Source organism: Buceros rhinoceros, unplaced genomic scaffold (genome assembly GCF_000710305.1).
Source record: "Buceros rhinoceros silvestris isolate BGI_N320 unplaced genomic scaffold, ASM71030v1 scaffold36650, whole genome shotgun sequence".
Taxonomy (NCBI): Eukaryota; Metazoa; Chordata; class Aves; order Bucerotiformes; family Bucerotidae; genus Buceros; species Buceros rhinoceros.
The window spans coordinates 1-10,522 of NW_010390777.1; the positions used below are offsets into that span (position 1 = coordinate 1).

At 38.6% G+C, this 10,522-nt stretch overlaps 1 long non-coding RNA gene across 1 annotated transcript; it reads right to left on the reverse strand.

Annotated features, from left to right (window-relative positions):
• Positions 1-3,206: 3,206 nt before the first annotated feature.
• On the reverse strand, positions 3,207-9,501 carry LOC104496075. Its single transcript, XR_727812.1, has 3 exons — positions 9,393-9,501; positions 7,611-7,703; positions 3,207-3,974 (listed from the first exon to the last, which is right to left on the reverse strand). It is a non-coding gene; the product is annotated as an uncharacterized LOC104496075 (long non-coding RNA).
• Between the last annotated feature and the right edge of the window lie 1,021 nt (positions 9,502-10,522).

Below are 10,522 nucleotides of genomic sequence, written 5' to 3' on the forward strand. Positions count from 1 at the left end.
GTGGTTACCTCGGCCCTCGACCCTTAACAGTCAATGAGCTCAACCAGTTACATAGGAAATAAATAAAATGTCCATGTGTTTTTTGATTAGGAACTGCATGCGGCTGAGCTAAACATGTTGAACCAAGTCATACAATCATATAATGAAACAGCCTAGTTTGACTCTGTGCTGCGCTTGGTTTTTGCCAGGTAATTGCATAAGGAGCCACCCTGCTCAGCTATTTGATTTAGCTGAAAATCACAGTCTGAACAGTGAATAGAAGCATTTAGAGACTGAGTAAAGGCTAACGATGCACTGGTAGATGGCTAACTATAAGGGTCAGTGATTTATATGTGGGAGTAATGTTATTCCTCAGAAATGTCCTGATAACTTTCTTGAAATACTTCTTGTGTAAGTTGCTCTTAGTTGAAGGTACTGTTTTATTCTGGATGGAATGTTTAAGTACCAAGGTCTTAATAGGAGGCCCATGCCAAGTAATGGAGTGCCTTGCAGAGGCTGCTGAGTATTTTTCGGTTTGTCAGTGCTACAACATAGCAACTGATGCTGAACAACCACAGGGCAAGAGAGAGGTCTTGGGAGTTGTCACTGAGTTTTTTTTTTTTTTAATTCGTGAGAAACTGCAAGGGTCTTATCACAAAGAAACTCTGGCATATTCAGGAGGTTCATGGCCATTACAGTTTTGTACAATGAGAGCTGAGATGTTGTGTATGTTTGCTGTGGTTATCCTGGCTGCAGCCATCAGGTACTTGCCCAAGCAGGGGAGGGGAGCTGGTTAGGGAGAGCACAGAGCACAAGCCCTCGTAGTGAAGATACTGCAATAGGATGAAAGAGAAGAGAATTAATTTACTAGATCTTGCATAGTTTTCCCAATGACATCTCATGTTCCTACACCAGTTTTTTCATTTGTAAGAAAAGCTGATGTTCTCTAGATCAAGGTTCTTTTTTAAGGAAGAGGGAGTTAATATCAGACTTTCTTAAAAACCCCCAAAACATTAATAATGGATATTTCTGCAGATATTTACCTTTGGGGGGGGGCTGTTTGCTCATATGAATATTGACAAGAAACAATTATCTGCCCTCTGAACTCTCTGTGAAGAGCTTGAATAGTTAGCATTCTTAAAGTGTCTCCATGATAAGACATTTGTAATAACTTCTGCTTTCTGCGGAACCTGAGCCTCTTTTTATTTTCTTTTAAAAATTTTCTTCTTTTTTCCTTTTGTTTTGTTTTTGTTTTGTTCCTGTTTTGCGGCAAATCATTTAAGATCAAGACTGGGATAAAAGAGGGTCAGAGTGGTCAGGTGTACTCACTGTGCTACTGCCCGGGTAATGTGATGTGGAAGATTCCAGAAATGCCACATGTCTCATTCATCAGCATTCAGAACACCCAGACAAAGAAAACCACCTTATTGCAGCAGTGTAGCATGGAAAAATAGTTGTTTTGCGGGCATTGCTTTTGTTTTCCGGAGGAGCCTTTTGCTGAGGAACTGCGATTGCAGAATGCTTTGTCTACAGCTTTAGCTTTGTGTCAGGACAGAGAAAGGGAGGAAGAGTAGTCATTCCTGTGCATGACTCTGGTGGTGCCCAGCAACCTGGTTACACCATCAGGGAAGAATCCCATTTAACAAGTGATAGGAAAGCACTGATTTTCTTCATTTTGTTTTTAGAGCGTGTGGGTAGATTGCAGTGGTCAGTGAGTTATTGAAACATGGCTGGAAGAGGTTGATGTAGTAATTATTCCCAGTGTACTGTAGGGGCTGGAGCCAGCTAGACAACATTTAACATAGCCACAATTTCTAGCTGTTAAGAGTAGAGCTCCAGCTCGTATTGGGGAGACAGGCATGTACTAAGAGATTTTATGTTTTAGCCTTAGGTCAAAAGTGATTTCAGAATAATACTCTTATAAGAATGTATTTTTAATTCTTCTGGTCTGTTTTCTTCCACTGTGAAGTAAAGAATCTGGGGTGCTGTACTCCTGGGGCAGGATACCCGCAGCTTTGGTTCCAAGATCTCACTCAGTCTTTTCACCAACACACCTCATTCCCCTCTGTACCCTGAATGCGACAGTGAGGGCTGCAAAAGGAATCCCGTCAAATGGGAGGAGGTGTTTTACAAGGCAAAGTGTATTCAACTGATAATGCAACCACTCAAAGTTGCAACACTCAAAGTGGTGTTTGCATTGCTTTACTTCGTGACATTCTGGACTAAAATAATCCAAAAGGAGTCTGAGGAGGGAGAAGGAGGGTCAGCCATGATGTCCATTCAGCCTGAGGAACTGTGTGTGAAAGAGCCGTGTCTTCACACAGTGGTGTGCTAACCCAAGCCATCACATCGCACCCATCAGCAAGTTCAGTGCTCCCTCTCGTGGCAGATTCTAAACAGTAAATCCGTCATCACTCTTACCTGTTACTGGAAAGTTTTGCACTTATGAGAAGTATCTGGCAGCAAACTATTTTAACGCTACTACGTACCAAGCTTAATAGACTTATGAACACAAATAGCACTGAATTCTTTTTTTATTGACATTGGGGGAGAAAAATTTTTCACCATCTGATTGACTGAAGTTTGCCAAATGAAAATAGACAAAACAAATGTTTATGTACGTGCAAACATTGCAGATCAAACTGCTAAAAGAAATAACTAAAAGACAGTTCTTGAGCTAAGATCAAGCAGCAGAAAAATAGCAAATAGGTAAATGACTATTAAGTAGGTCTTACTTTGAAACTTCCCATTTAAACAAAGAATAAACAACAATAACACCACCAAAGAAAGCCACAGCAGGTAATAATTGCTCTTCTAAACTTTTATACACTATATATTAATCACTCTGTCTTTCAGTTATTTCCTCTGATAAAACTGACTTCTGTGAAGTCTCAGCAAGGCCATCTTGGCTAAAAGCATAACGTTAGACAGGAGCCTGTCTAATGCCCTGTTATAATGAAGAAATGGTGGGGTTTGGCTTCTCTTTCTTTGTTGAATATTATCTGGAAACGAGAATCTGATTCTATGCAAATATTAGGTTTAATTTTCCAATGCTGGCTGGTGTCTGAAGATCCTGGAATGAAAAGGTGGCTCTTGGTAAAGCAAGATTCTTCTTGGTCCGCAGGTAACATAGAAGGAAGTTTTTGGTTTTTTGTATAAATCATGTTTTATTAAATTGCCTTTTTTTTGGGTTTTTTTTTGTTTTTTTTTTAATTTTTTTTTTTTTTTGTAAACAGTTCCTCTGGGTTTATTTGTTTGCTTTTAAGAAGTGCTTCTCTATAGATATCTAACATTTCCATTTTGTCTTTAGAAGTCCATTTTGGCTCTAATTCTAGGTTATGTCATTTTATTATACATCATCAGAGGCAGGTGTTCAGCTTTAAATATTGACAGACTTTCTCAGTAGGAACATGTTGAAGCTTCTAACTCTGCTAAACATATTAATTTGACTGTTACAATCCAAAAACTGTAAAAATGGTGGAATGGAAAGATACAAACAGTATTATTGACACTGTATTGTCAGATGTTTGCACTGAGACCCCATGTACCGTAGAGTTTATTTTTAAAAAATCATATTTATATCCATTTACATAAGACTTACACGTTTTAAAAGAAATACATACACAGTAAATACGTAAATGTCTAGTATTTTACAATAAAACAGATGGAACAATGTAAAAATGAGTGGCTTCATTCGATAAAAGCTTTGGATGTGCACTACTGCCCAATTTCTGATGACAGAGATGCTGAGAGGAAAGGGGGGTTATTTTGATTTTCTGTTTTGTTTGGAGTTTTCTCTTTTTTTTTCGTAGTAATTTAGGTATTTTTTAATTCTTGTTTTAAACTAACCAATGCATGAAAGGAACATCACGTCTGTTTGTCTGATAAACTTTATGTGTTCTCTTCCCTATTACCCTGTTTTTGCAGAGTTTTAATGCTCTTTTTCCTAATCAGTGGTAGTGCACTTCAGGTAAAGTAGAAGAAAGAGATGACATCTAAGGGAAAAAATAAACAAACATTAATTAGCGAGATTCTTTGATTCTAATTTGGTGTAGGATGCAACGACACGAGAAAATATTATAGCACTGTGTAAGCTACTGCATGTTTTATGAAAACGTATTTTGAGTATCTGAGGGAGACATGCATTTGTTCTTTAATTTTAGATCTGCAACATAAATCTATTAATAATGCATTTTAAACTTTTACTAATGTATACCATTTTTTTTCCTAGATCAAAACAGACTCCTGCTTATGTTCATTTCACAGTTATTTTCTTGCTGTTTCAGAACTGGTTTCCTGTGTCTGGAGACCTTTGGCTGTTTGGCACAAGGCTGAACACACATCTTAAGTGTGTAGACCTTGTTGATGTACTCTGTGGTTCTCCTTGTTCGTTGCAGCTCAACAGCATTTACCTTTTTCACTCTGATGATTTCTTTGCTATGGACCTACTGTTTCCAGATTACCATTCACATGGTTTTGGAACTCTTCTCCATCTGTCTTAACAAATCCTCTTTGGAACCCTTCACTGAGAAACCACATGGCTGATTTTGCTTAATCCCCTTTGACATTTCATTAGAATAAAAGTGAAACTAGTATGTTCTATTGGCCCAGCCTGTGGCAGCAAAACTGTCCTGGCTAAGCCTTCTGACTTGGTGGTGACCAGTGTTTCGTCAGAGAAGAGTGTTGGCAAAGCTTAGACAGTGTGACTGCCAAATCCACTGTCTCTGTAATGGCATTGCAATTGCTCAGCTGGGCAACGTACAGACACCGCAGCAGAAAGCTTGACCCATCCTGTGTGCTCTATGATAAACTTCTTTGCAAGATTAAATGGGCAAACACCAGCAGTCTTGAATGTTCTTAAATTTCTGATCTTGAGAATGCATTCAAACTGGGCTGCACAGATTGTGCTCATGTAACTGTTCTGAGAATGTCAGTTCAAGGTTTCTGGCAACTTGTCATGGTGGTTTCAATAAATATTTAACAAAATACCCGAAAGGCAACTTGAAAGCGTACAAATTGAACCCAGCTGTTGTGAAGAGGCGCTGTAAGCTTGTACCCTGTTGGTATTGTTGGCATAAACATTTTTGTAATACAAGTCTTTGACGTTCTCTGTAAGAAAGGCGAATAGCAGAATGCAAGAATCTGCCATCTCATTTGTTCCACGTGCAACCCATTTGCAGCTCTCTCTTCAGTCTGCTCTTCATATGCATTTTCCACTTTACTATGTTTAAAATAGTCTTATATTGCTATTGTGTGATACCTTACCCAGCTATCCATCCCCTCTGCTTCTTGGTTAGAATCACTCCCTGATTCTATGCATGCAGATAGTTTAGTCACCAGAGTACCACAGCTACTCGTGTATTCTGGGTCTCAGTCTGACCTGTATCTGGAAAATGTCAGGAGGCATGTTGTAATGAAGAATCTCTCCTTTTGTCCAAGTATCAATCAGTTCCTTCCATGAAGGAACTGTTACTTAGGAACTGTGATCACAACATTCTGAAAACTACTGTTGTCCTTCAACAAACTTCACATCTCCCATAGGAACAGTTTTTGTTTATCCATTCATCGTTGAGATTCAGGTAATTTCTTTACGTTTTCAAGTTTTATGTAGTAAGGAAGGAAATCTTTTCCTTGCAAATTTTTTATATAATTTACTGAAATTCAAAATTATTTCAACTTGTTCTTTGGTTTCTTTCCTGCATGACATTTTCAGGTTGCACCTATGAACAGTGCACATACTAAAGCTGTAGTTCACACCATCTTGTTGCTTCTCTAAAAGGAGTGTTCGGTAAGTGAAAAGAAATAGTAGTATATTAGTGTTAGTCATCCTCATGTATTAGCCTTCACAATTTAGATGTAAATTTGATACTTTTGTAAAACTCTCAAGCATTTAAGATTAGAACGTGGAGTAGTGGCCAAGCAGCCAGTACCGATGAGATCCATAGCACTAATACTTGCTACTAATACTTGCTACTAATACTGCTAGGGAGTTAACCTGAAGTGAGCTTGTATAACTTTGTATAAATATTTTTGCTGAAAATACATAGTTCCTACATATGTATAGTGCCAGCAAAGTTTGCTACTTTCCTTCTGTTTGTGGATTGCTGCTTTTTAGGCGATTTTTGAATACAGCGGGAATAAACAGTTTGGATAATCTTAAATTAGTTTTTGTTAACACACCCATTTTCGATTTCTGCCCTCCTTGTACTCTTCAGACCTATTGGAAAATACCATCTCATGTTCCTGGCCCATTATTGTTGGCCTAATAAATAGCTTGGTGTTTGAACTTAATTTCTTGGTCATACTTTAGTGCTTTCAATATTGTGATCTGAAGCATATAGAAGAAAAGATAAGTGTCTCTGCTACCAGTTTCTACCTCTACTGAACCCAGTGAGAGTATTGTAATTGATTTTACTGACGTAACACCAAGCTCTAATCTACACATAGGTTCACATAAAAAGATATATATTTTTTATGTGTTTCATCATCATCTTCGTAGGGCCAGCTGCCAACTTAACCTATATTGGGGGGAGGGGGGTGGGGTGGGGTGCGGAACTGTGCTTATTTGTCTACACTGGCATGAAAATTTCCCCTCTCCTACTAGATTAAGATTTTATAGTCTTGTAGTCTTCTGAAAATCTATGAAGTAAGCTCATGTCATCAGTAGGATCCTGAGCAATCTACCATTTTCCACTGGCAGCATTTCCTGTTCCTAAGCACTTTTGAACTTGCCCAGAATTAGTAAAATCTTGAGGGCCCCAAGCGTCTCCCAGTCCTGGGAATCTAAAAAAAAGCACTTTATTGCAGAACCTGGCCTGCCTTGCCTACAGTATGTAAGAGCAATTGAAGTATGTTTAATGCCTGGTGAGGTTTTGGTGCTATTCAAACACTCCACTACAGTCCCCTGAGTAACTAAATGGAAAACTGTTACAGCATGAAATGGTGCCATATTGATGAAAGCGCTCATCATGTCGGTATTTTGAGGGAAACTGATATAGCAGAAATCAGGGTATTTCCACAGAACTCTGGAAGAATGGATCTATGAGATGCGTAGCCATATTCGAAAGATAATTGGTGGAAAACACAACATGAATTCCAGTACTAAATTTGATCCAAAGTTACATCCATCTCAGAATATCCTTTCTTTGTCACTGGTCAATTCTGAATGAGTTGAGAAGTGCAAGAGATAACCTTAGAAGATTTTCTGTATAGGGGAATTTCTGTTCTAGCCTTGCGCAGCTGCCTGATGTTCTAAATTGAGCCATATCTCTGATATAAAAATGAAGAGTAAATCTCTCTGCTCTCTCCCCAGTACTAGCTTTAAGTTCGAGAGTGTACAAAATGCGTTATGGTAGGTGAGCCATCATCTGAACAGAGTTGTCTGAAAACTTCTGTCTTATCTGCAAAAGTGATTTCAGCAGAATGAACCTGCTGTTTGAGATGGGGAAGAGAATAGCGTAGTGGCTCCTGGACTTGAGCTTGAGACTGCCACTATGATCAAATGACCACCCTAGGCAGGCTGAGTTAGGTCCTCTGCTCCATGCCGGCTCTTGCTGGAATAATGCCAGGGAATATTGGCTGTAGTGTACAGTTATAAAGAGCTTTCATGATGGCCCCTTATGCATACTCACAACAATTCAGTGCTGGCTTCTTTGCTAGGCCTTGTCAGCATGAGTATGTACGAACTGTTGAGCTGTCTAACCTCTGCAGTCGTGATGAAGCAACTGCAAATTGCAAAAGAAAAAAAAAAGAAACAAACCAGAACCTCTTTAGAATCATGAAGAAAATAAATCAGTCTGTTTTCCACTGGAAGAGTGGCTAGTAAATTGCTCTGCGGCTTTCTAAGACATGATACGGGCATGGTCTAGTTCAGAACACAGTCTCTTCGTGTCTGGTGTCCTATTGAAGTCTGTCTTAAGTGGCTACAGTTTAAAACTCAATTTCGTCTATTTTGTTGGAAGTCCTAATACTATACTTGTCACTCTTTTTAAATACTATAGCCATTCTTGGCACTAGGAAGCCAAATCCTGGATGAAGATGTAGATCTTCAAAGCTACCTACCTTTAAGTCTACAATGATCAGTACCCAGCTCAATAATAAATTGTCTGGAAGACCTCAAGTAAATCACTAAATCTCCTTTATGCCTTAGTTCTCCATTTGTAAAATGGGAATAATAGCCTCTACATCATAGCATGGCTAGAAGATGAAATCCACGAATGTTCATAAAGTTCTTAGCTGCTACAGTAGCTAATGTGGGCCATGGAAATGCCTAGGGAGCTAGTACCTTTATTTGTGCATGGAATTTGCCTTGATTGAATGGATTGAATTGAATGGATTCTTGTCTCACACCTTCATCATTGCCAAAATGTGCAGGATAAAAAGCCAGGGGAGCACATGAGCAGTGGAGTCAATGGAATTCAGTGATGCAATCAGTAAGTTATTCCATCTGTAACTGCAACTCTAAAGTATTGCTTTTAAAGGTGAGAAACTTTAGTGGAATTTAGATGGCAATATCGTCATACAAAGTTCATTCAAGAGTTACAAAATAATTACTAGAAGCTGTGTATTAAATTACTTTGAGATAAGTCTATTCATAAACCTAAATTCTCTCACTGGGAAATAAACAGCAGTTTGAAACGGGCCCATCTGTGTACTGGTACCTCTCAGAACTTCAAGGAGATACACATGGCTTTATCATCCATATACTTGAAGGAATAGCTGCAATGGGATTTGTCCCTTCTCCCTGCCCTCTTACAAGGATTTTTTTTTAAATTGTACTTATTTTTTAATTCTGATCTGCTTGTTACTTTTCCAGTCATTGCTGAGTTGGTACATCTTTTGGAAATGAAATAATATCCAGAGAAAATTAAGTCTGGTATACAGTAACTCAATTAGTACCGGAAGTTCAGTATTTGCTAACTACACTACCTGTCTGATTGTTACTAATTGTTAGCAGCTTGAGTTCTTTGATGGTCGAGGCTAAGCTAGTTAGTTTGAAAGTCAAATAGCAGACTGAAGGTGATAGCCCTTTCTAAGTTCATTCTCTAAAATACACTCCACCTGCTAGAAAGGCTGATGAACTGAAAATTTGCTTAGATGTTATAGGCAATCTTAGATGAAAGTTGGTAAATTAATTCCTCTCTGAATGTTTCCTTTGCAGATCTAGGATGGCTAGATGGCTTTTTTTTTTTTAATATATATAAACACTGACAGTCTGAAGCAAACCTGAAAAAATCAGTAGTATCCCAAGTCAGTGCTTTTCCACTTCCTAATTTAACTCTCCCAGACTCCATTTATCCTGGTTACATGAATGCAGCTGTTCTGGTGCAAGACAGACATGCACTAAAAGTCAATTTAGCATAAGAGAATAAGCCTCTTGCTTTTCAACAGTAAGTGCAGAAATGACTGCATACCGTCACTCGCCATCTTCCGTGACTGCCCTGATGTTGTGGTTAATCTGAACCCAGCTGGCAGCGTTTCCGAGGAGCCTGGCATCATGCTGATCCCGTGAACCTCGCGCGGAGGAAACTGTCGTCGCCAGGAGGGACCACGTCTGAAGTTCTTGTCATCGCTCTATCATCGCAGAGTTGTATTTGGTAAAGCAAAATGAAAATTATTGATTAATCATACTGCTGTCTGCTGCCTCTCCCGCTGTCAGATGTGTTCCACAGCTACCCTGCTCTGCTGCACTGCATACAGCAACTGCAGTGCATTTGAAACACTCTTGTAAAATTAAATGCTTTAGAAATATTCAGTGCTGTGGTGGAAAACTTTTCTTAAAACTCTGCCTTGTTAAAGTAGAGGGGGTTTGTATCAGCTAAAGAAGAACATTCTTGAAAGTCAGATCTCTTCCAGATCTCTTCTCTTCTGCGCAGTGGTTTGTTACTGCATTAGCAGGCTTATGTAAAATGCTAATAAGAATTAAACACTCATGTGCATGCATGGAATTGACAGGCATCTCACATTTTCAGCAAATCCTTAATGTTTTATTGCTCCTCACATGCAGAAGTCCAAGACTTGAATATTTTTGCACTGTGTTCTTACCTTAAGGTGACTGTTTTACATAGGTTGATTTGAGATTACTCATCCTAGATAACTGCCCCAAATCCCACTCTGTTACATATTGAAGAATTTTGAAGAACCAAACAAAAACAACAAAAAAACAGCCACCAAAAAATCTACTTTTCTTCTTTATTTTTAAAGGAACGTTTTAAGTGTCCTAAACAGGTTGCACAGGCATTTGCCCCTGTCACTTGCTCTGGGCAGTGAATCTTCCACTCCTTTCTGCATGTTTCCTCTATGGAAAATGTTTACCTTAAGGTAAGAGCTCAGTGCCAAATTTATCATCCAAAATGATATCAATATGTAGCCATACTGACGTCATTTTAAAAACCTTGACTAGCATTTCTTGATTTTTTCTTAAAGCTGTAACTGACACCTCTTAACAATGTGTGAATTAACATGTCTTCATGCATTCAGTTTAATTCTTATATTTTACTGTAATAGTTTACAAATATGTGTCCTGGGTTCAACATGGAGGAAC